Consider the following 26528-nt stretch of genomic DNA (forward strand, 5'->3'; position numbering starts at 1 on the left):
GCTGCAGGATTCTCCTTTTAGAGCTCCAGCATTTTTGGGGGGATAAGTTAGGTGGCTGCTGTAATGGGCTGGAGTTTATGTCACGGCACCGAAGGTTTGAGCTGTGCGAAAGTCAGCGTGTCAGAATCCCACAGATTTAAATCGTTTAAATATTTGTATGCGAACGTTGCCTCAGCCTTGAGTTTTTCACAGTTAATCTCTGATTCGCTGAGAAGGACACTTGAGAGTGTTCAGGGAGCTTTTCTGGTGTGTGGTGGGAAGGATTGTAACGTAGGAACAAAACAAAACACCCCACAAAACCAACCAAACAACCAAAAAAAACAATAAAAGGGAAAAAACCCACCAAAACAAAACATTTAAAAAAACGTAAACAAACAAACAAAAACCCCTAAATATTCTTAAATATTGTTCACCCTACTGAAAGCGAAACAGCGAAGTAACTGCGACAGAACCTGGCATTCTTCTGTCTCAGATAAAGAAAATTCATCTTTACATAAAGCAGTAGAGTTTAGCCACTCCATTATTTTCTCTTTTTTTTTTTTTTTAATTGAAGAAAATGGAGGATTTTCCATAAAGCAGTAGAGTTTAGCCATCCCAGATTTTTCTCCTTTTTTAAAAAACTTGAACTCAATTTCTTGGTGGGCTCCCTGTGCTGTGTGCATGCAGGCTTTGCACGGAGACTTACCCGGGCTGGATTTGGTGTTTAGAAAACTATGAAAACGCATTATTTCATTCCACTCATTCCAATTAAAGTTCAGCAGGGTGTGTGAATTCCGGGCTAATTGTTTGACTGCGGCACGAAAACTTTTTTTCCTTTGGCTTCCTTTCCCTCCTCACGGCGCGATTTGCATAATAATTCTTTAAATTCCGGTCTCGGGATATTATCTCATTAACATAATCACCTAATTTCTTGTTTTGTGAGTTCCACTAGATAAGTGACAATGGTCTCGGCTTATTATCTCGCTTTCTCCTGGGCTTTGTGATCACAGAGTAAACAGACGAGAAATGAGATTTTTTTTCTTTTTTTTTAAAAAAGGAGGGGACTATTCAAATCTCAGGATGAATAAATGTGTGACCCATTTATGAACATATAAAACCCCAGGAGGTTTCAGCTCCTGACTGCAGCATCTTTTCCGTCACCCACCTGAAATCAAACTCTCCACTGAGGTTTTCTCCTCATCAGGAACCAGTCGGACTCTATTTGAGCACCACAAGGAGCATTAAATGCCATTTTTTGCCTTTAGTTTGGGAAAATTAAAACCGAATTATGAAAGGTTTTAGACCCTGCAGAGATAAGCCTCAGGCACCTGTGCTGATTTGTGGAGAAAGTGTTGTTAGAGGAAAAATAAAATGTGCTTAATTGCAGTTACAGGCTCATTTTCTGTAAATATTTAATGTGTAAATTATTTGTTCTGGCATCGATAATCTCCCAGAATCCACTAAAACTGCTTTTGCATTTCACATGTTTTGTGTGTTTGCAGGACTCTCCTGCAAGGGGAACTCATCTTCAGACAGATCTTTACACCAAATTTTCTATTTTTCTCAGAGTATTTGCCATATAAACACTAATGCTGTGGCATATATAACAATATTTAACTGGGGAACCAAGACAATTACAGTTTTCAATTATATCTGAATATATTTGGTCTTAAAAAAACTTTATTTCCAAGTGCTTTGGAGGCTTTTACATTGGAGCTGCTGCAGTGCAAGTCTCTGCAAGGAGATCCTGAGGTGGTTTTGAGAGGTCTAAACCCTTGTTTTTTCCCAGGAAGTATTAGCTCTAATTAGGCACATCCCCTGAAATCTTCTATTTGATTCCAAGTATGGAATTAAAAGGATGTTTTGAAGAGTAAGAAGTCATATAAAAAACCACACAGGCTGTGCTGTTCTAACCCACGAAGGAAGTGTGGTAACGCCCAAAATCCATTGAACATACCTCTAGAAACAGATCACAAAGAAGTAACTTAATTATAGACCTGAACACTCGTGTTCTGAGATTGTTGCAAACCCCGAGGTAGAAGCCTAATGTAGTTGTTGGCTCTGTTTGCCTCGGTATTCTCAACAAGAGTGGCAGAACTTCCTCATGGAAACCCAAATTCCTTCCACTGATTTTCCTGAGGGAGAAATATCGGGGTTTGGATTTTCCGTCGAGGATTTTGGACCTAAACAATAATAAATTTGTTCTGTGCTTGGGGGGGGGGGGGGGTTACACTGTTATTGTGCCAAGTTTCCCAAGACCAAAGAGAACATTTCAAGAACAATAAAGCACTTTTCTCCTGGAGGAGTGGACAGAGAGATTATTACTGAGTCACTGGCATGGAAACTGGCCAGAATTGTGCTGGAAATTGTGGTTCTTCCCTCAGACTCCGGGCTCCCGTGACATTGTTGCAGCCCAGAGGATATCCGTCCGTCCATCCATCCATCCATCCATCCATCCATCCATCCATCCATCCATCCAGTCCCTCTGAATTCTTAAAACAAAAACACAATTAATATTTTTATTGCAGTTTGAGTCCTGCTAAACACGAAATGATCCTCTTCCTCGTCGTTTCGTTTGCGCTGCGTGTTTTTGAAGTGGGCACCAGTAAAGAAATCAGAAGTGGGGCTTTTTCTTTTCTGACTCCACGCCTTGCTATCCTCAAACACACTTTTTGATTGTCCGGATCAGGGCAAACATCCTCACAGAGGCAGCAAAACTTTTGAGATGAGCTGTTGGTTTGAAATGTGTCTGACAGGAATAAACACGGCATCTCTGGAGTGAAAGAAACAGAAACGAGAGTGGCAGCAGTTTATAAATCCATTTGTTGGGTCACTGGAAATAGGCACACGCTGCCTGTGCTCAGAAATGCTGTATTCCGTATTTGCGGTTACCCTGGAACCTCTGTAGTTCACAGTGCTGGACAAAAGGAGTCCCAGCGTGGTGGTTTTTGTTGGATAAAATCTTTATTTCATTGTGTTTGAAACCTGCTTTGCTGTTGATGGTGTGGGAGGCATTTGTTGGACAGCCTGACTTGGGGCAGTGTTCTCTTGAAAGAGCACAAGTACAAAGTGCAGCCTAACTTAATATGGATAAAAGTATCCCACATTAATGTGAGTGATTTTGAGATGAAATCCCGGTGCATTCTCTGCCTGTGTTTGGATTTTAATTCTGAATTCAGCCCTTTTAAACAGGAAGGATCACAGTCAGTGCAGAAATCTGGCTTTAAGTGGGTGACACATTCAAGTGTCCCAGGTTGTATGTTCAGATTGTGACCAGATTATTCATCTGGACAAAACAGTACATGGGAAAGTGACCTAGGATTACAGAGGTTATGGGTAGAGGATATTACCTGAATTGCATCAATTAAAACAAGGATGTGAAAGTTTCTTGGATCCTGGGCTGATCCTCTCAACAGAAGTGATTTTCTTTTTTTTTTATTTTTTGTAAATGAAAATTGATTTAACTTCCACAGAGCTATACGAAATCAAAGCTTTGATTTGAGGACCAGAGGGACAGAAATCTGAGGCAAAGCTGAACTAACCCACATAGTTTTTTCTACCAAGAACATAATCAAGCCAATCTTATTTACTTCAGCAATCTGCTGGATGGTTCTTTCCCTCTGAAGAAAACTCAGAGGACTGTGAGGTAGTGAGGATGGTCTCCTGGTACATGAAGTTCTATTGAAGTCGTTATCCTCTTTCTTGCAGGAATAATCTAGTGGTCTGGGATATTTAATTAGGCATTTTTCTGTAAGCTGTATAATTTCACGAGCCTCCATTAACTCGTATGAATTTAAAAATTTGAGATCAACAGAATGAAATTCATCCAGTTCTTTGAGCTCCAATTAAAAGCTTGCTCATGTTCAGTATCCACCCAGAATTTAAGGGAATTCCTCAAAGTTTGTTCACACTTGCCATTGCTCTAAATAGACATTATCCGCTGTGTCATTTCAGAGGCCACTATTTCATAAATTGAATAGATACAGAGAATTAAAAAAAAATCCTTCATGACTTTTTTTACAACCAAGGGCTGGATGAAGATTAGGTGGGTGTTATGTTGATTTGTCAATTCAAAGGGTGAAGGGGCAGTCTTCTAAACCCCTGTTTAAGGTCCAAAGAAACTCCTGTTCGTGAAAACTTCTGGCATTGTTGCTACAGCTCTAAGTTAGAGCTGATCCCAGCCGGGAGACCTTAACTTGTGTGGACTGATGGAAATAAACTCTCACTAAGGCACACTGTTTCTCAGAGAAAATATATTTACTAAGACCTGAACAGATTTTGTGGTTATGGGGATGTTGTTTTCAAAAAAAAATTCATAATAAAACCAGGAGCCTTTAGTGGCGAGTGGAATCATCTCAAACCCAAATCTTAGTTGTCATCTAACTGATAACAGTTATCCTCCAGAAATGTTGTAAAGGAATTGTAAACACAGGAAAACAGCAGTAAAAGGTACCAGTGTTTTATATGAAATTAAACCTCTGTGAAACGGAGCTCCAGAGTTCTTCATTTGTCATCTCTTCAAAAAGTAATCATATTTCACTGTAGTTGTCCAGGTAAATTCAGCTTCAAATTCTAGCAACTTATTTGCGTTTTTCGGCATGCATATTTTCATTTATTAGCATATTTTATAAAGTTACTTTTCAGTCCTCCTGCGTTGTAAGGACATGTGGAGCTAAAGATGCGTCGGCACAAATACAAATACGTTTGTACTTGGTTGGTTTTGTATGATTTCCACTTTGAGGTACCTTTTCCTTCTGATTTTCTCCATCTCCGCTCTAAACATTTCTGTTTCAAGCAGTGCTGAACAAATACACCTTTTCTTACATTAAATGCTTTAAACTAGGGGCTGACCTAAATTCAAGTCATAGATATTTTTTTTTAACATTCTTTGAAGCAGAGAAATCAAGTGTTGCTCCTCTTTTAAAACATCTCTGCGACCGTTTTTCAGCGTGTTCAATTGTTTGTTTATTTTAGAAGCAGCATGAAACCAGTCTCGTTGTTTGTGTTGGAATAATGAATCCTTTTGGTGCTGTTTTGATTCTGCCCTTGCAAGGAGCAGGGAATAGATGGTGACAAGTAAAGAAATCATGTGTGGGGCTGGCAGGATTTTTGGTGCATTAACAACTCTCCTGGTTTGCAGTGAGGAGATGTGTGACTGTGGAGCTGATTTTTGGTGCATTAACAACTCTCCTGGTTTTGCAGTGAGGAGACGTGTGACTGTGGAGCTGATTTTTGGTGAATTACCTCTCCTGGTTTGCAGTGAGGAGATGTGTGACTGTGGAGCTGATTTTTGGTGAATTACCTCTCCTGGTTTTGCAGTGAGGAGACGTGTGACTGTGGAGCTGATTTTTGGTGCATTAACAACTCTCCTGGTTTTGCAGTGAGGAGACGTGTGACTGTGGAGCTGATTTTTGGTGCACTAACTCTCCTGGTTTTGCTGAGAGTGCAAGTCTCTGTTTTTTTCCCAGCCATTATCTCACCCCTGGGAGCAGCTGCTCCACCACCAGCTACAAGTGTGAGGTTTTCCCTCTGTATTTATTTATGAAGTGGGGAGTTGTTTTAATATCTCTGGCTTGTAATTATAACAGTGGGGTTTCTTCCTGCCATGTGAGCTCGGAGGGATTTATACGTTGTGTTTGCTTAGCAGCAGACACCAGGAAAACGGTCTTTGAGGATTCAGCCTTTGATGGGGCTTTGTACTTACCAGCAAATAAATCTACCTGTTCTGTGTCCAGAGAGAAATCTCGTGTTCCAAGTCTCTTTCAGTTGCAAACAGCAATTCAGGGATTGCATTTTTATTTTTTTTCTACTGACCACTCTTGATTTTTATTTGGCAAGTTTGTTTTACCTATTGCCCCCAAAGGGCATTTTTTGGTGACTGGAGCAAAGGGAGCATTTGTTGAAGAGTCTGCATTCACGTAAGAATGAAGTGGAAATAACTGCAGCAAAGAAAATCTTCATTTACTGTGGTGCTAGCATAAACAGAATTATGGGATGCTTCGGCAGCAGGCTGAAAGCATGATTTGCACGCCTGTGTAGCCAGAAAAATGGAATGTTACCTGCCCACGTCAAAGGAAGTGATGATGGCAGGGATTCTTGGCACTGGGCAGTACTGGGCTACTGCTTAGACTCCTCTCAGAGGTCTTTTGCAACCCAAATGGTTCTGGAATTCTGGGATTCGGTTTAGTTGGAACATTAGTTGTGGTCGGAATTATTAGCTGGAATATTTAGTTGTGGTTCTGTTGGTTGTTTTTCTTTTCCCATTCCAAGGTTAGTTTCCTTCTGAGTACAGAGATAATAGAAGTGTTTTCCTTTTAAACAGTGTAAGTGCTTTCAGGAATCTCCTAAGTATCTCCTGAAGGAACTACTTTTCTAAAAGCTTTTGAATGTTCAGGTATCTGGCTTATTTCCAAGACTGCAACAAAGCAACTGCTTTTGTTTAGACCCATCTCAGTTTAAGCACAGAGAGTAAAACAAATGGTGGTACTGGGGGCTGTGTAAGAAACTGAAACTGAGATGGTGAGGCAGTGCTCTGGGCACCTTTGTTCTGTGTGAGTGTTAAAAATGCAGATTTATGGCGTCGTTTTGTCCTTTTGCTTCCTCCTCTCACCTCATCCAACGAGGGAGCAAGGACTGAGAGCCAATACCCAAGGAGAACAATTCTTCCTCCAAAGCAGCAGGGGAGGGATTGTGTGATGGACACATCGCTGTGTACTAAAACCCTAAAATCTAGGTTTCCAGAATTCCGACAGGATTGGGTTTTCCCTTTGCCAGGGAGGTCTGTACCCACCAGCTCGAGGATACCCTGAAGAGCCTCTGCTTTACAAAATAATTTTCTGAGAGATCTGTGAGAAGGATGAAAGAGCAAACTGGGATCCTCCAGCCTGCAGCAGCTGCCGCCTGGGAAAAGGTGTTGGGTCTCTAAAACTCATACAGGACCAAGAAAAGCAGGTCTGGGAAGGGGAACACCCAGCATGGGGCACCCAGAGGAGCTCTGAGTGGGGCCACCTCACCTGCCCCACACAAAAACCAGGCCCAGGTTGTTGGGAATAATCCCTCACTTCCCACAAGGAATTCAAAGCACAAATTGGCTGCACTGCAGCAATTTAAACAAATGCAATTAGCAGAACTCCAGCGAGGTGAATGAGAGACCTTTGGCAGGAGGGTTTGGGCCTGCCCTTGTCTTTGCTGAGTTTTTATTGGCATGAGCCGTGCCTGTCGTGTGTTTTTAGACTCAAAACACAGAATCTCAGAGAAATCTGTTTGCTGTGGACATGTATGTTTGTCTTCCTCAGACTGAGCTCTGGTCATCTCATCAAACAGTTACCAAACAAATTGAACTTAACCTAATAAATGCTCAGTGGAAATTAAACTGTTTCAGTTCTATCTGCCCTGAGATCACAGCACTTCTCACACAGTCATTAGAATTTTTTTCCTACATTACCAAATTAAACTTGTTTTACTATTGTTTATTTCCCACTTTTTACCCCTTTGATGTTCCAACGCTAAATTAATAGCTATTATCTTTCTGAAGATTTAATTTACACTTATTTAATTAACTTGGGTGCATCTTGGTAGATATTAATTGCAACATCAATTTCCAGCAATCAATAGTTCCTGGAAAATAGACCCACAATTATTGCCTTAATTTGTAACAGTGTAGGAAGCGTTTTGGTAATTTTTCTATTGCTCTGTCTGATGGCAGAACTCTGCCTAGGACTTCAAATAATGGTCGTTATTCAAATGTGATTCTTCTTCCCATGCCATTGTTAACCATTAATCACGGGTGGATCATGTCTGCAGTTAATACAGCCCACTTGTAACTCAGTGCACTCTGCTGAAATTGAATTTGTGCCACAATTAAATTTGGACTTCGGTGATAAATACCTACGTTTTCAGCAGGTATTCGTGGAGGGATTGAATAAAATTTCTCCTTTTCGTGTCGAAGAACCTCATTAAGCTAAGCTGGGATTTTTTTGTTTATTTTCCCCTTTATGTCCATTTTATTCAGGGGATTAGGCAATCATGCTTGTAATTGAATTATGAACTTTATCCCACCTCCAAATGGAGTCAGTGCTGCTGATAGCCACAGCAACCCAAGGGCCACTCATGTAATGACTCACTTGAAAAGGTTTGGATGTGGATTCCAATTCAGATAAGAAATATTTCATATTGGGAGCTTATCTTGAATGCTCTGAGTCTGGAAAACGAAGCTGTTGTCAGAATTCTTTAAGAGTTTCCTGTGCCTCTGAAAACTCATCTTCAGATCAAAAAAAAAAAAAATCCATAAAGAGAAAAATTAATGGAGTAAACTATTAAATTTTTTTTTATATCTCTTAGTGGGGTTTGACGACACGAAACAGAATAAATTAATTCCAAGTCATTCCTTCATAAAAGTGTTCAAATTCAGGTTGAGATGGTGTATTCTCAAAATTGTAGAAGATCATTTTTCTTTGTGCAAAATGGAACTATTTTTCCTTACCGTTTAAACATTCTACTACACTGCAGAAAGAAAAAATTCCTAATAATTGTGGGTTTATATTTCATGAGTGTGTGGATAAAAGTGTAGCCTGGAGTAAAATATAATAAGCAGGTAGATATTTTATGGATATAGGTAGATATGCAAATGAGGATGACAGTTAACTCTAGTCGTGTCAGGAATAATTACAGTATGTCAAAACAGAATCATTTTTAACCAGGCTGTAGAGACCTCAGGGTGGTTATTTCAGATGCATTTACACTGTGTTTTAGATTTGTGTTGTGTTGTCCACACCTTCCAGCTAACACCCGAGTAGCTGGCCATCTGACTCTGCTAAAGTTATACATATTTGTGGGTAAATTGAAATATATTTTATTGAAATATTGAATAAAAAAATACATATATTGAAATATAATTGAAATATAATTGAAATGTGTGTTGAAATATTGAAGTAACTCTGTTATTTATTCAGGAGATGAGGGGCTGCAGAGGAGGGGTTGCATTTCCACTCCCAGGGCAGCAAAACTGTGCAGGTTTCACTTTTATTTCTCATTTTAGTCTGCACAGAGGGTTTGAAACACCCGACCTGTGAGCTCCAGTGCAATACATTTGAGAGGGAGGCAGGTTGAGGGAACAGCACTTCAGGGCTTCCAGAGGACTTTGAGTCTTCTGCACTTTTCCTCCTCTGGGAAAATCTTTTATTTCAGAAACTTTGGGATTACCCTTTTTCCTTTTTTTTTTTTTTTTCCTGGAAAAAGTAGATTTTTTTTGTTTTTCCCCCTCTGTCTTTTCTCATGTGGTCAAAGATAACGCCTTCATGACACGAAGTCAATGAAGTCATTTATTTACCTGGAGAAAAGAAGGTGCATAATAAAAAATGCCTGGAGGCGCTATTATTATATGTTTTTAGAGAGTTTTATTTGCTCTACATGTATTGGAGGAAAAGGTGTGTGTCTGTTTGGGAGGAAGGCAGCAGGGGCAGAGGGAAGCTCCAGTTGTGTAATTCGGATGCTGCTTAGGCAAAAAAAAAGAAAAAAACCAACCAAAAAAAAAATTCTTGAGTCCTGACCTAGATAAATCAAATAATATCCTAATTGGATATACTTAATTGGTGTTTGCAGGCATTTTTAGACAGAGTTTTCTATTTCCACTGGGAATATTTTCATTTTTCTGTTTATAATTTGCACCACAAATTTGTTTATTAACAATTCCTGGCATTTCTTTCATCTCCTTATGAATTTCTGCTTGGGAGCAAGGAAAGTGTATCTTTGTTCTCAGGAAAGAAAAGTTACTTTGAGTTTTACTTTGAAGCACCCAATGATATAACTGAAATGTCATGAATAATTTAAGCCAACATTGATGCAAATGTTACTAGAAATAATCAAGGAACTTTAGAGGTTGTAAATAAAACCGATTTAAAGATGAAAATTGATGCAACTTGCAATTCTAATTTTGTAGACATGCAAAAGTAGGACAAAATAGTATATTGGAACATATGGGAATGGAACAAACAGCACTGACACTACGTGGGTGATTCATTTGTGAGTAAAGGAACTTAAATATCTTACTCTGGCTTGCGTATATACGGCAAGAACACTGAATTTAAAAGCCTTTCTTGGTGATATTATGGAAAAGATGCATCATGGAATCACGAAATGGTTTGGGGTGGAAGAGCCTTGGGCACTGCCAGGGATGGGGCATCCACAACTCTGGGCAACCTGTCCCCGTGCCCCAGCACCCTCACAGGGAGGAATTTCTTCCTGATGTCCAACCTCAACCCACTCTCTCCCAGTTTGGGTTTAGCCTGAATGTAAATAGTTGTGCCGTTTACAGCTCTGGATGCTCCAACACTCTAAACTGCCTGACCTCAATGGCCTCGTGGTACTTGTTTTATAAATATTGTCTTGTTTCTGTTGATTTAAGCGAGGAAATTGCAGGGGAACTGTGTTGGTGAGGGTTGGTCATTCACCAACCACAATGTCAGGTTCTCTGTGTCTGAAATCTTGCTCTTCTGGGGTTTTTCTGGTTTGGTTGGTTTGTTTTGTTGGTTTTATTTCTCTTGGTGTTTTAGAGACATGATTCTCTTGGGCTGCTTTGAGGCACAGTCTGTGTGTGGTGGAGGATCACCAAACTGATATTTCACCTCAGCGTTTCCATGTGCTTCAGGTGTTCCCCTCAGCCCCTGAGTGATGGTTGTTTGCGGGGAGAACCGTTTATTGTGTGCTGGGAAAACTGTTCATTGTGTGCTGGGAAAACTGTTTATTGTGTGCTGGGAAAACTGTTCATTGTGTGCTGGGAAAACTGTTCATTGTGTGCAGGGTCTGAGGGCTCCAGGGACCTTCCAATGGCTGCAGGGACAAGAACAGGATTGGGCCGAGGGCACAGGGTTAAATAGGGACAAAAGGGGCGGGTCTGAAGGTCAAGGGCCAATAGGGATAAAGGGGAGTGGCTAGGAACTGGGAGAACCGATAGGATAACAGGGGTGGAGCACTGCGGCAAAGACGAGCCAATGGGGCTTGAGGGTGGGAAGAACATTCTGGAAAGGGTCCATATATGGTAAATGAGGGCTGAACAGGGGCGGTAGAAACCGTCATTGGTAGAAACAAACCAATGAGGGAAGAGGAATTACAATACATTAACATATGCCTGCAAAGGCCCATGGGAGGGACGCCTTTCCCCACTCTGTCCTAGAGGGGCTCTCCCCATTTGCCTCTGCCCCTCCTGGTGGCAGGATTAACCCCGGTGACAGGATCGCCCTGGTGGTGGCAGGACCATCCTGGTGGTATGACCACCCTGGCGCTCCAGAGTGACCCATTCCTCCTTTGCCCAGAGAGTGTCTGCCCTGTTTTGCTGGACCCCACAGGGCACCCACAGCCCTCTGGACTGCACTGAGTTTTAAGTAGATGCGAAGATCTTTCCTTCCTGAATGGAATTTTTCATGCTGGCTAAAGGGTGTTTCTCTCAAATGTTTTTGTGGTGCATAAAGAAGCTACAGCGAGGCCGAGACAGCATTTCAATCACTTCAGCTTGCTACCAGTCACTGTGTCAGGGCTGGCAAAGCAAATGGATGGAGAGAAAAAAATGAGTTTGCATGGATGGTATTTTTAATAAACAGTAAAGAACAGTTCATGAACTCCTTTTGGACACTTTTAAAGCACGATGGCGGTGATAGTGCGAAGCCATCTGATTCAGATATGATTGTGTTGCTATAGTTTATTTCTCAAGGAGAAACCTCAGAGGAGATTATGAAAGAATACTTGAAAGATTTAATTAAAATCTGTTCTCTCGCATTCAGCATTGCCTAATAGTTTTAATTAATCTGGATATTCCTAATTGCTCCTGTAATTTTTGCCATGTGTAAATAGCTAATTAAAGTATTAACCACCATCAAATGTAGTCTAAAATTAAATATATAAATGCTCTGCCACTGATTAAGAGGATTACATGAAAAAATAGTAAACTTTCAGGTGTGAATGCTCTCTGCCTGCAAATAAAAGCAGATCGGCTGGAGCAAAAGGGGAAGCTGATGAGGGAAGTTCATGCAGTTTCTGACTGAGTTTATAGTTTCCTACTGAGCCAGCCAATATAAGACTTGTGCTGCTCTAGTGGTGCTCAGAGAAGTTTGGAGGTTGTTTGAAACTTCACCAGTTAGTTACAGTCCTTGAGGGGCTGTCTGTCAGCGGAGAGTGCAATGCAATATCCTCAGCCTCCCGTCCTGGGCTTCCAGGACCAGATGGTCGGGGACACAGTTTATGACCTCCATCCTCTGAGGAAACGTCCTTTCTCATTTCCAGAGCCGTGTAAATGGTACAGAGAGCTCTCCTTGTTCCTGGAGGTCACACTGCGCAATGGCCTCAGTATTTGTTTGTGAGCCAAAAAGGGATGGTGACAAACCCAGGCTGAAGGAGAATAATTTGACCTTTTCCTCACGACCAGTACTCACTACCTCTGGCTCCTCCCCAGAAAGTCAAGCAGTTGTCTCTCTGTCCTCATCCTGAACAGTAAATTTCTTCCTAGTAGACTTAATAAACAATTCTACAGCTTCTACTGGCATAGGAACAACATTTCAACTGAGACTGGTGTCCAAGTCGTGGTGGGTTGGGTTGGGTGGGTTTGGTTTTCTCATATAATGCAAATCTGGCATCAGAAAATGTCATTTGGCTCATTAAGTATTTCATTGCTGCTGAACTATTAAACATCTTTTATGGCTTTGTGGTTTAATTGATGCAGGCATAAGTTACAAACAGAAAGTTAATATTATGATAATGCTTCTACATAAATCAGGTGTTTTAATAGAAAATTACCAGTCTCACTTGACTAAAAATTGTTCTGTTCTGAACCATACTGAATATACCCATGGATAGTGCACTTGAGCTTTTGAAATATTCCCCCGAGATTCTGGAAAATTGCATTAAAATGTTAAATTTCCTTTGTTTTCATTGACATTTTGACTTGATTAGCTGAAATTATAATATCTCCCTGAAGTATGGGTTATTGTATTCATGTCATTTTTGCTCCATGTTGCAGATCATTTTTGTGTTACTCTGAAGCGTGTTGGCATTTGTGGCGGTACTGTTAGAATCCTAGAATTTGGTTGATGTATATTTATGAACTTATAATTTCTGGCATCCTTTAGAGAACCGAACTACCTTCCTTATCAAAGAATTTCAGTAATCTAGCATGAGATCTCTGCTCCTTTTCCTTTTGGAGTGTGGGTGCTCTGATGGGAAGCACAGGCAGGTGTGTCTCCTCTCTGTTACTCCCAAATTACTCACTTGTGGTTTTGCCACATGCATCACTTTATAACTAAAAAACCTAGATTGATCTCCCCCTCCAAAGGGCTTTTTTAGCGTGGTGTAAAGCTTAAAATTTAAAGTTTGGAGCCTCTGTAATCAGCCCATTTGAAGTTCCATATCTGAAAATCCAGCGAGTGAACCACGCTTTAAACACTGATAGGTTTTGAATTTTAATAGACTTTATTACAAGCGTTCAAATTAAAAGTTGTCAGGAGAGATAAAAGGTTGGGGATCTGGATTCAAAGGGACTTTGATTAGACATAAAGGTCAGCAGTGGTGGCAAAAAGTCGATGCATCTAAATTAAGCATAAACCTCTGGAAGAGAATATGCTAATCTTTCATGTAAAGTACTTGTCAGGCTGATCTTGGCTCCCATCCACAACAGTTAAACTATTTTCAGTGATGAAATTTTAACAAATGGTAATCCATGTGTAATTTGCCTGTCAAGTGTGTGCCGTTTGTTTTTACAAATGTTGGATTTTAACTGCTAAGGAATCATATTATACTACATAATGTGCTCCTGATTAAAGATTTTTGTTTTAGAATCTTTAGCTCAGTTTTTAACTGCAACTTTTTTTTTTTTTTTTTTCCCCTGGGAACGTAAAATGCAAATGGGAGAAAAGGAAAAAAGAAAGAAAATCAAAACTCTAAATGTCATTGCTTTGTGTAAAACTAAGTGTAAATGTATAAATTACACTTTAATTGAGCAGCTACTTCAGGAGCTTAAAGTTCTAGTAACTGTTAATATTTCTGAATGTGAAATTAAGATTCTGCACTGTTAGTGAGCAAACTCATTAAGGACATAAAAGGCTGACAGGATGAAAAAGGATTTACATTTATAGAATCTTCTGTAAAATCATGAGAAATGACAGGCTCCATTTTTTGACGCCGAAATCAAGGTTGCATGTCTAAACCACAGTGACGCCGTGGCTGGCTTCTGCATAGCTGAGAACTAATAGGGAATTAATAGAGTGTAATGCAGGCCCATTGGGCTCAGCCTGGCTCTGTGGCTTTGATGTGGAAGAACAGAAGGCACAATTTCAGCCTTTGTTTGGTGTGCTGGACGGAGGGCTCCGCTAACATCTAAGCATGGGCAGGATTAAAACGGTGATGGATGGCACCGCAGCACACTCCTGACAGCTTTTCTGTTCAAATACAAATTTCTGTCACAGCCCCAGAACGTTTGAAGGAACATTCAGAGATGAAATATTGTGGCTGCAACAAGTCCGGTGCGAAGCTGTTATGCTTTGAAAGTAAAAATAATTACAGGCTGTGCATCTCCTAGGCACATATCTGTATTAATAATGAATAGTAGTAAATGCACTGGAGTATACTAATGAAATGTTATTGAACACAGAAGTTTTGGAAACAGTGAGGTTATCAATCTGTCAAGAAAAGTGCCAGTGCATCTGTCTGGTTTTTGGTTTTTCTGTCTGTGTTAGGCAAATAAGTGTTTTGGAAAGTTATTGAACATCCTGATTTATTCTACCTTTCATAACATCCCTTTAGAATATTTTCTTTAAAATACATTTTTTTAATGTTCATCAATTTCTCTATGAAAAAACCCCCATTTCCTTTCACTTGAGACAGCCACTATTGCCTCCAAAAACCTCTGGTTAAACCAATGCTTCCATTGAAGCGCTCTGCAGATGGAATATTGTCCCTATTGTAGCAGCAAAGTAGGTCAGAACCTCACTGTTTGACAGATGTGACACGCAAAGTCCCTACCTCCACACCAGCCACGAATAAAATGGAAAAGGAGCTGATTAGTGCAGGAGAATGTCTGCTTTTAAAGAGCTAATACCTGTAGTGATTTTCCTCTTTGTGCTGAACCATTAATTGAAGGAGAGACTTTAACTTTATCCCATTTGCACGGGAGCCCAGCTGACACTGCAAATGCCATAAAGCTTTGGGATATCAGCCATTGATTTAGCACAATGAGAGAGAAAATCGGACTCCATGAAGGGAGAATAAATTGTCTGAATCTCTGTCGTGAAATCCCAGCTCTTGCTCACGTGTTGTCCGTGGGCCGTGCTCGTTTGTCAGCTCCCAAAGAACTCCCAGTTTTCCTTTGTGCTCTGGGCTGCCTCACTTGTCTCGGCAGAGGTAAACACAGGTGAGGCTGCTGTTCGTGTTGAATAGTCTGTGGCCACACTCGTCACATTTAAGTATCAAAGGACTCAAAAGCGGGGCAGAAATATCTTAAACGTCTCTGACCACACCGTGAGAGGTAATGTCGATGAAAGTGTGGCTCAGTTTCAACCCAAGCACTTTTGTGCATCATCCTAAAGACCCCAAACACCTAATAGATGGGCAATGAACCTGTCTCCTCAGCGAAGTCTCGGTCTTCTTGGGGTTTATTTATGCATTCCTAAGGAGTGTTGCTAAGTGGGCCTCGGCCGTACTGGGAGCCGCGGCCGTGTGCGGTCTCCTGCAGCAGCTCAGGGCACAGGCACCACCTCATTTCACACAAGACTGGCTGCAGCCCTGCTGCAATCCTGTGCTGGGGTTGTTTATTCCTGCTTAACCTGTCAACCATGCAGCTTCTATACCAACACCGGGGATCCTCCCTGGAAAAGTCATCGGTCACAGGAACCGCTCGAGAAGGCTGAAAAGCTGAAGTATTTAGGATTTATTATGGCCAAAAATACTAATGGTCATATATAAAATAGGGTAGGGGAATGGCAGAGAGGTGAATGGATGTGAAAAGTGTATTTTAATGTTTATTTTTTAATAAAGTGGGGATAAAAGTACCGGGATGTGGTAGCTCTGTGTCGGAGTAGGGCCTGCAAGCGGAAGTATTTTATTAGTAACTCACGTTAGGAGTTGGTTAAGCTGTGAAAAAGAGCCAAGCAAACTCACCTCTATCTCCTTTATTCTCCAGTTCTGTCTGTCTGCTGCCTCTCCCGCGCTTTAATTAATACATTTCTTTGGATGTGTATTTTTAAAACAGAAATAATTTTCTTTCTAATGAACTGAAAATGAAAAAAAAAAAAAAGACAACTTGTTCAGTGGTTGAAAATATGAGATTCACTCTAAGCAACCAAAGCAACAGGATTTGCTGGTTAGAGATAGGAGATGCTGGTTTTAAAATTCAAAATACTGAGTTTCCACGATGTGCATTTGCAGGAGAGCCTGGACTCATGGCTCCTTGGCCATGGAAAATTCTGCCTGGTGGCTCCTCCCCAGAGCCATCCCCATGTCACTGCCACAGAAAGTAGCAAACCACGTGGAAATTTGGGCTCGGCCAAAGTTTTCAGGGCAACTTTCCCAGAGAACTTCCTGGAAGTCGCCTTAGTTGGGAAGCTGTTCAGTTATTTATTTCAGTTTTGGACTAAAATATCAAGTAACGAAATTCCCTGCAGCTCATTTCTATTCTTCCAATTGACTCCTCTAACTCCTGTCCATCCTTTTGACTGAATGTCATCATTCCCCATTTTCTGAGGAAATCAGCCTTGTCTTATATGACCAGAAACTTGCGGTTTTTTTCACCAAAGTAGAGAGAAGAAACGCGTTATGATCTGGGTTTCCATGAGGGATAATGCCTTGACATCAGTCTCTGAAATGGAAAGGACTTTCAGGCTTGAATACTTTTCTTAATACCCTCTTTTATGGAGAATGTGATTCCTCAAAGAGGCAGGAACCTGGACATTAAGACTGTGCGAGTGAAATGAAGGACATTCAGCTCCATTTGGCAGAGAAAGGGCTGCAAGGGGGCTGACACCTGCCTGTGCTGGTGTTGTCCTCGTTTGAGTTTCCATCGTGGGCCAAGGGCGAGAATAGTAATGGGCAGTGGAAGAGTATGGTGTTCTGGAGTATTTTTTAACTTAGAAAAAAAAAAGAGTGCTAGTTGTTATTTAGAAAATGAAATTATTTATTTAGGAAAAAAAAATTATTAGGATTATTTAGAAAAAAAATTATTTAGGAAAAAAAATGCAAGTTTAGGGTATAATTTTGGCTTACATTGAGGAGTGTGCTGTATTGCATCAGATCTTCAATGACTGACCTAGTGTGTCTTCCTAGGGATGTTTAAACACCAGCCTGGGCAATATTTCAGTCTGTAGGACACAAAAGCATTTTTCTACTCTGCTGGCACAAGTATGAGCTTCCTCATTTTATTTCTCCTCATCTCATCCTTCCGAAGTTAGAAACAAAACTACTTTACAAAAAAATTACCAGCAGCTAATACCAAGTGCATTACAGACAGAACATTCATGAATAAAATACGTGTTTGGTGAAGCTTTTGCTTTGTGAACCTCGATGATATAAGAACACGTAACCTTTGGTGTCTTCTTCTCAACTGCAGGAGTTGGGTAGGATTGTGTGCTTGGGCTTGCGTTTTCTTCTCAGAATGCCTTTGTGACTAAAAGCAATCTGCAGGATGAGAGCAGAGCTCTGTAAGGAAAAAGAAAAATGAAATAAACAAAACCAGCTTCAAAGGGTTAGAAGTTCTTTTCTCAGCGTGGTGGATGAGGGTGTGCACTGACCCATGCAGCTGGTGCTGGAGAGTGTAACCTGCTGAGGTGAGAGGCTGTTCATGTTTTAGGGAAACACGGTTTCTCATCATAGCTGTGTTGCTAAGGGATAGCTGGTGTTTTTCCTCTTTCTTATTCTCTCTCAGATTTCAAAGAGCAACAGGAAAAAAACGTTGCATTGTGTCTGGGTATTGCTTGTTCACGGTGGAGAGCCAGGAATGAATTGCAAAGGCAAGAAAAACTCGAAATAGGCTGTACAATATGTAGCTCAATTCCTCTCCTGAGATACTCCCTTCACTCACTTCTTAGTAGCCAGTGGTATTTTCCAGATTTCAGCCCTTCCCCTTAAGCCTGATTTGGTGATTTCATGTTCAAGGAAGGTAATTCAGTGGCAGTTTCCAGATTTCAGCCCTTCCCCTTAAACCAGGCTTGGTGATTTCATGTTCAAGGAAGGTAATTCAGTGGTATTTTCCAGATTTCAGCCCTTCCCCTTAAGCCTGATTTGATGATTTCATGTTCAAGGAAGATAATTCAGTGGTAGTTCCCAGATTTCAGCCCTTCCCCTTAAACCAGGCTTGGTGATTTCATGTTCAAGGAAGGTAATTCAGTGGCACGTCACCATCTAAAGGAATATTTTCTATCTTGGACCTTGGTGCTCCTTGTAGTTCTCTTTTTTCCTTCGTGGCCCTATGGAAAGCATAACCCTGAAAAAGATAATGTTTCATCTCAGAAGCCAGCTGATTCATCTGCCCAGAGGACATGGATTGGCAAGGAAGAGCAGAATTGTCCCCTCCAGTTTCAGCTCGGTGTTAGAAGCAGCCCGGTACTGCACCTGCAGAAAATACTCAAGACTCTCAAACACCTCAGTGGGTGTAAATTAAAAAAAAAAATTTAAAAATCTTTTATATACTTCATTAACCTTAAAAATAACCTGAGGAAAAAAAAAAAAGTCCGCTCCATTTGGATAAGAACATCAGTGAAATATGAGCCCCAGAAGCAGAAGGAGAGCAGCAGAGCTCTCCCACGGTGAGGAATGCAAACCCAGCCTGGCATGTGCCTGCCCTCTGCTCCTCCCCAAGATCACACAAGCCGGGACTCTCCTGATGGACTAACACGAGGAAAAATCAGCACTGAAACCATGTGCCGTGCCAAGGGAGCTCAATTCCCCATCTGACACCTTTAAGGTCCAATATTAATCATTTAGCTGGGCTTCAGTGGCCTTTTCAGCCTTTTCAGCTGCAGCCCACTAATGCCAAGCTTGCCTCCTAATGCTCCACGCCTGCTGTGCAAGTGGTGCTTTCAACAAAACACATTCGCTGCAGGCTCTTTGACATGGCTCCACACTGAGATAAACACAATTAGCATCAGCTATTTAAAACGCTTTTCTCTTGTGCTTGTTTAGAATTGGCCTCTTAAGATCTGGTTTTATTATTAATTCGAAGGAATGTGTAACAGGTTTGATGGAGCAGGGAGGGGGTGTTGTTTAAGTGTTTTACTCCTGAGATGCTCCTGGGTCATCCTCTGTCTGTAGTGACAAATTCACATGCAGAGACTCAAGAACTGACCAGGCTGGCCCTTCTTTTAACGTGGAATGTGTTGTAGCAGCCCGTGGAGGATAATCCAGAGGAGAGCAGGCAGGCTAGCTTACATAGCATAAAAATTTCATTAGAAAGCATTTCCAGCGAATCCTCTTTTGTAGAAAAACCCTTATCTTTCCTATATGGCAGATCAAAATGCCTTTTAGTAAAAATACTCTTGCAGAGGATGTCTGCTGAGGGGGGCTCTGCTGAATATTCATAACATCTGAGCGTGTGCTGAGACTTTTTAGAATAAATATTATTTTTTTTTTTTAGGTTGAAGTAGTTCAGAATATTATTGTTAATCTTCTTTACATCCTTTCAGGCAGCCCCCGTGTAAGGAAATTTTTGAATTAAAAAAAGAAAGAGATGGTGTCCTCAGTGGGAGTCCCCATGCCCCAGGTCTCATTAAAACCAGTGGAAATCTTCTGTTGCCTTTGCTCAGAGCGGAAGTTCTCGGCGTGGTTTTGGAGGGGTGGAGGGAAGAAAAGACCTGCCTCAAAAGAAGACAAATGTCTGTCAGAGCCCCCAGGGGCAAGGCTGCTGGAGGGAACGTTTTGTGCTCTGCTTTCCAGGCTGACTGAAACATCCATACCCAATTTCCTGGGGTTTTTTGGGGGGTTTGGTGAAAGCGCAGCCCCCGTGGAGCATCGGGGAGGAGAATGTTCCTTGTGCTCCTCAGTGCCTGCACCTGGGCAGGTGACACCCCAAACTGCTCTGTAATGAGCTGGTTCGGTAACAGGCAGGTCCTCATCTTAATAAATGAGCGTAAATTGGAGCTCCCTCTGGTTTAGCAGTTGAATATAGTAAATATCGTGAATACTCTACATTTCCTTATCAAATGGATGTGCCCAGTGGATCCTGCAGCTGTTTGCAGGCAGTTCTGGTGGAGATCTGCTCCTGGTATCAGTGCAGTGCTCACTCTGGCAAATCCCACCTGTGTGAGTCTTGTGTTGCATGCAGAACGTTGAGATTTCAGGAAAAAAAGCTCCTTTTAAAATGAATTTGTTGGTATAAACAAAGCAAAGCATTAAAAAAAAAAAGTCTAAGGTGTGTTTTGGAGTCTTTTCTAACCATCAGAACTGGTTTCTTTAAGAGATCTGGTTCTGCTCTAGTCAGGCTACTGAAATCCTCCCTTCATTTGAACTCACATGTCTGGGATGTCTGGAACATTTAAATATTTATAGCTTTGAAGGTTCACCAGGTCTGTAATAAGCACAGGGGAAAATAAATACATTATGCAAAGGGTGATTAGTTTTATCACATAGTCGTCCATGGGGCAGCTGTTTATTTTCAGTGTTCATTTCCTTGGATCAGTCAGGTAGACAGCTGTTCTTTTAGGGCATTTTTGTTAATTTAAGTAACTTCTTTGAATTGCAAATCTCCCACCAAATTCACTTCTAAAAATTCAGCCTCCAGCTCATAATTATATCATCAAAAAAAAAAAATCTTTAGATCACTAATTCAAAAACTATCCACTCGCCGGAGATATTTCAAACAAATGCAAAGCATATACACTCTAAATCATCTGATGCATCAATGTCTATATGAAACTGAATGTGAAATGTCCAGGTCTGCAAGATTTCTGAAACAAAAAATATGATGTACATCCCCACAATTCCGCAGCAAGCTTGAAATACTTTTGTCCCATAAATGTGACTTCATAAACGCTTGCTAACATCAACAGGCTGTTGCAATGATAGAAATGTGATAAGTGGTCAGCCTGTAATTAATCTTCTTGTTTTTTAAGTTGCCTTGGAGTTTTTTGCCCTAGTCCAGAGGACTTGGGGAGAGTTGTAGGATGGGAAAAGGAAAAGAAAAGGAAAAGGAAAAGGAAAAGGAAAAGGAAAGGAAAGGAAAGGAAAGGAAAGGAAAGGAAAGGAAAGGAAAGGAAAGGAAAGGAAAGGAAAGGAAAGGAAAGGAAAGGAAAGGAAAGGAAAGGAAAGGAAAAGGAAAGGAAAGGAAAGAGGAAAGGAAAGGAAAGGAAAGGAAAGGAAAGGAAAGGAACAGGAAAGGAAAGGAAAGGAAAAGAGAAAGGAAGGAAAGGAACAGGAAAGGAAAGGAAAGGAAAGGGAAAGGAAGGAAAGGAGTGCTGCAGAGTGGGCTGGTGTGGGAAATAAAAAAAAAAGTAGAAAGCTTTTACAGTAGTGCAGATGTAGGTTTAAAAGTTAAAAAAGATACCGAATAAGGAAATAGCTTGTGGGTTTGTGCTGTGAAGAGTTGGGTTTTAGCAAGTAGAAAAAAATGTTAAGCAAGATAATAGAAAATTTTAATAACGAGGCTTCTCTGTGCTTCGTTTATAGAGGAGCGTAAAAAAGTTCTTGAATAGTAAAAAATATGAAACAAGCACCCATGTAGATACAAGGTACACGTGTGGTTTTAATGATTGTTTTACGCAGATATCTGTAAGCTCTTAAGGATTTGCTATTGGTTGGAACCTTTTAAAAGGCTGGCAGTGCCCGGGCTGTCAGGCAGGGTGTTTGTGCACTGGGCTGTCAGGAACAGCCGCAGTGAGAGGAGCTCCCCAGTGTGTCCCCCCCACAGAGCCCTCAGCCCTCACAATGAACTTGCTGGAGTCACTGCACGACTGTTCAGACGCTCATTCTGCGTTCACACTCCCAGGGCTGTGCTGTCGATATTTGTGTCCCTTTCAGTGCGGGTGGAAACACAGCCCTCAGCTACCACGGCTTTATTGAGGGCAGCACTGCAATGGTGCACTGAAATGAATTCTTTGCGTTGGAAAGTGCTCAGCCACAGGAAATGCAGCGTTGTCACTCCAGCAGATGAATCCAACCTGGTGGCGGAGGCTCTTAGGCCGGAATTGCCATCAGGAGTTCAGTGACTGGCAGATTTTGACCATTCTGGGCCAAAATCATTTGTGTGTCACTGTGAACCAGGATTTGTTCCACTGTGGGTTGATTCCTGACCTGGGCTGTGTGTTCCCAGCTCAGCCCATGCTGGAGGGCAGTTTGGGGTGGGGATGAGGGTTTGGAAGGGCAGATTTCCTGGTCTAATTAAACTCGGAGCAGGTGTAATTAAAGAGAGAGAAGGCAGCCATGGGCAGGGATGGGGAGTGCTCTGTGAGCACCCAAAGCGTCCCTCAGCAGCCCTGGAACCCAAGCAGGGAATGGGAGTTTGTGCATCCATCTCACAGGGGTTTTCCTCCTGGATGTAAAGGGAGATCGTCTCCACTGAAATTCTGGAAGCTGGCAAGGAGAGCAGTCAGGTCTAAATCAATTGTAAAAGTAGAGAATTAATAAGCTTTTAATCATTTGGTGACTGTAATTTTACCTCTTATGTAATTAATCAGCTCCGTGTGTGTTTATTTGTCAGCACTGGAAGTTTTGGACAAAAACACTCAAACATTCACTTGGATATTTATCACTAATACATGCCTACCCATGCCAGCAGTCTTAATTTGGAAATACTTGACAGAGCAAGTGAAGGTGTTGTTGTGATGTGGGTACAGAGGGTGTTACACTAAATCCACTGATTGTTGTGCCCACAGTTAATTGTAAGATTGTGACTACTGTATCTAGGTAATTAATATGCTAATTAGCTGGTTTAAAGATAAAAGAGGTATTAAAAGAATTGCAGTAAAGAGCTTGTATTTCTCTCTTTGGCTGTGCAAACACGGCTCCCTGCAATAACTTAATGAGGGAATTTCAAAGGAACAAAACTAACAACAAATGAATTAGGAGCTTAACTAAGTAATTACATGGTATTGCTGAGACCCTTTGGGTAGGGACCGGCATAAATATGTGTTTAAATTGTCGTAATAGCAAATAACAGAGAGAGTGGGAATACTGAGAGAGTCTGCGTATTTCCTGGAAATTTATTTTTTTGAAGCAGCCTAAGAAAACTTTGAATTAAATGGTTATTATTGACCAAATTGGTTATTGATAGTCGTAAGATTGAAAATATTTCTGAGTTAGAGGACGTAAGCTCTTGGAGGGAAGAGAGCACAAATAGAAAGTGCTACTCCTTTTTTTTCTGACAGCCGGCCTTTAATCTATTGGTAGAAAAGGGATTTGGGTTCAAAATCCACAACCTGTGTTTGTGCAGCAGGCTGAATTTTGAATCTGTTCAAGGGCCAGGTTTGGGTCTGGCCCACAAGATTAACACAAAATCTTAAATGTGGCACTGCAAGAGGAAAGATCCTTAAGCACAAGTCAGCTGTGGACCTGTCAAAAAAAAAGGAAATAAAGGGAATTCGCAGGAGTGGAACAGACTCTGAAGCTTAGAGAGGAATGAATATATTTAATGAAATAGATCCACTTAAAAGGCAGTGCCACATAAAAGGTAAAATAGCCCAGGTTCTGAATCTCAATTCTTTGAATAAGCTCAGACCATTGCTGAGAGCCAGGTTAGTGTGGCCCAGGTGTGGCACTGGGGAGGGAACAGCCTGGGGGAGGAGATTTCTGCTTTAACAAAGGATCATGTTCTATATGGATTTTTTACATTTATAGGTATTGTAGTTTCCTTTGTCATTCAACGCTATCCATTTTAAATGGGCACTCTCTAAGCTTTGGCCTGACATTATCACAAAAGAATGAAACTCCAGCTGAACTTCGTGACATTTTTATGTCGTCCACAGGCTCTCCCTGCTTTGGGGTTTGTATCTAAATCAGCAGGTTTTCAGATGCATCTTCTGCGCGATTCCAGCTCTGCCTGTGAATCGCTGGCATGGCTGAAGTGAAAGATCTCGTGTCCCCAGTGGTGGTTGAAGTCAGAGCTGTCGCCTCCGAATTATTTTATTTCATGAGCTTTTAATCACACCCCAAGGACATGTCAAGCTCTTGCATGCTCTTTCTTTCGAGAATATTCTGTCACCAGCGCAGGCTGTGGAGGGGATGCTGTCACTTCTCCTCTTGTTCCACTCCAAGCACGTATTCATCATGCTGGGGGAGACTAACAGCAAATCTAATACCACAGGAAATTGCGATTTGGTGAGGTGTGGCACGCTCTCAGAGGCTCACGGTTTTTTTGGTGGTTGTAATGTACCAGCCACAGCAGTGCAGAGTGTGTGTGCAGTAAATCAATCGGTGCAGCCACTCTCTAAACAAATCCTCGGTTGGTTAATTAGATGGAGTCAGTTGCCCTCAGAATCGTCTTTGCGACATTTCTGCGAATGTAAATTAATTTGAAAACATTGTGAGGTTTGTTCACCGCTCCATTGAATTTTCTGTGCCTGAAGCATCAATAAGTGTATTTATAGTAAAGCTATTGAACAAGTTTGTTCGGGCTTTTTTTTGTTGTTTTTTTTTTTTCAATTACTGTTCTGATGGATCCCAACTGGAGCGTTCCTGAGTCTCACACACGGCATCTGGATGTCCCAGGGGTTCATATTTTCAGAGGGGACCTAACAGCTGTTTTTACTGCTCAGGAGAAGATATCATCCTTTTTCTGGCAGCTTTTGCTGCAAGAGTGTGATGGTGTCTATTGTGATTGCTGTTATTTTTGTGTTTGTTATTTTATAGCTTCGTAGGTGAATAAATATCGGGTGGGGGCTCAGTGTCTGAGTGTCACTTAGAACACCAGGCTCTGAAATTGCCTCCTGTGAAACTGCAGTGATATCTTTGAATGGCTGCGTATTAAATGAGTGACTCAAATGTTTCTTTGTGCTGAAGGGAGCAGTGCTGCCTAGAGAGCTTGCAGTTTGCAAGGCACTTTTGAAATGAACACCAGCAAGCGCAGCAGTTGTATTTAAAATCATTTCTTGATGGAGATGTAAGTGAAAGAGCGATATTTGGAGCAAGAATTGTTTTCAGGTGGAAATAGCCTGTTTTCCCCTCAAGCTCATTTCTGAATTTCAGGAGAAAAGACAGTCATAAACCTCTAAAAACATCCGAGGCTGAATTGCCATTGTTGCTTTCTGTCCGTGGTGCATCAGGAACCCTCCGGGGTGTCCTCAGCTGGATGTGAGGAGTTCGGCTGAGCAGCTGACAGGGCAGCCTGACGCTGGAATTCTGGAAACCTGGATTTTGGGGACCTGCTTCCCCTTTGGGCTCCAGTTAAAACTCCCAGCGCTCATGGCAGCCTTTATTTAGGTGTCTTTGCCCTCAATAAATCCCATCACCTGTCTGCTCTGCGCTTCCCTGCAGGCTGAGGTGAGGGGACCCACCCAGGCAGGGCTTTCCATGGAGGGAAAGGTTTAAGATTTAAGATTTTTCCGTGGGGGGAAAGGTTGAAGATTCACCCCTTGCTGTTCTTATGAGGTAAAGGAGGCAAAACTTTCCGTGCTCTTTTCCCAGTAAGATCATCAAGCCAGATAATCTGAGCGTGGACAGTTTATACTGTCATCATCTCGACCACAGATTGCCCCTTCATTCTGAAAATCTTCACCTTCATTCCAAAAAAGCTTCTCTTGCCGTCCTTGGAGAGACAGTTCAGTAAATTTGTTCCGCAGAAAAGAAACTTTTCAATGAAAAACCCTGCTGTCATTGTCATAGACGTGTTCAGTCTTTAAACCCCACATGGCATCCTGCAGCCCTCAATTAACAAAGGATAAAAGATCAATTCCGTGCCCATCCACGCTATCATCGTGCGAGGAGCTTTTGCAGAGCTATGGTCTTGGAGCAGTTTGAAATGCCGCCTTCTGCACAGGCTTCAGATAGATTTGTTACATTAAATAATAACTGTGTGTGCAATTGAACACACTTAATGGTAACTGCCTGCCACGGAATGTTCACTGAATTCTGCTGGCCTGGTGTGGCCGAGATCATGGTGCAGAAATCCGAGTGTAAATTCAAATTAAACTTCAACATACTTGTTGTGCAATAACAGCCAAGTAGGAAAATGAAACTCAGCCTCGTCCTCGGGGTGGCTTTGGGAGCTTGGAAAATGATGGTTCCATTGGTCAGGTTGGGGATGTGAGAAGTTATTTCTGGTCCAGTGAAATAAATGATTGTGTTAATGCCACGTTACGCATTAATCCCGTGTAAGAGTCTGGCATTGTGGTCTTTTGAAACACAAAGCACAATTCCCTGACAGAAATTTTACAGCTGTTCTCCGATGCACCTGAGATTATTTTGTACTGTATGCCTGAATGAAATTTCCTAATGCAGAAATAAGATATTTGCAGAAATAAGCGAGTTATACTCTGGGTTGTTTTGTTTTGTTGGTTGTTTGGTTGTCGCTCGCCCAATACTGCAACTTGTAACCTCTGGCTCTCTAAAAAATTGCTTTTATGGTTTACTTTTGTGGAGGTTTTTATGTTCAG

Source organism: Chamaea fasciata, unplaced genomic scaffold (genome assembly GCF_029207755.1).
Source record: "Chamaea fasciata isolate MVZ Bird 193981 ecotype frontalis unplaced genomic scaffold, bChaFas1.0.hap1 SCAF_22, whole genome shotgun sequence".
NCBI lineage: Eukaryota > Metazoa > Chordata > Aves > Passeriformes > Sylviidae > Chamaea > Chamaea fasciata.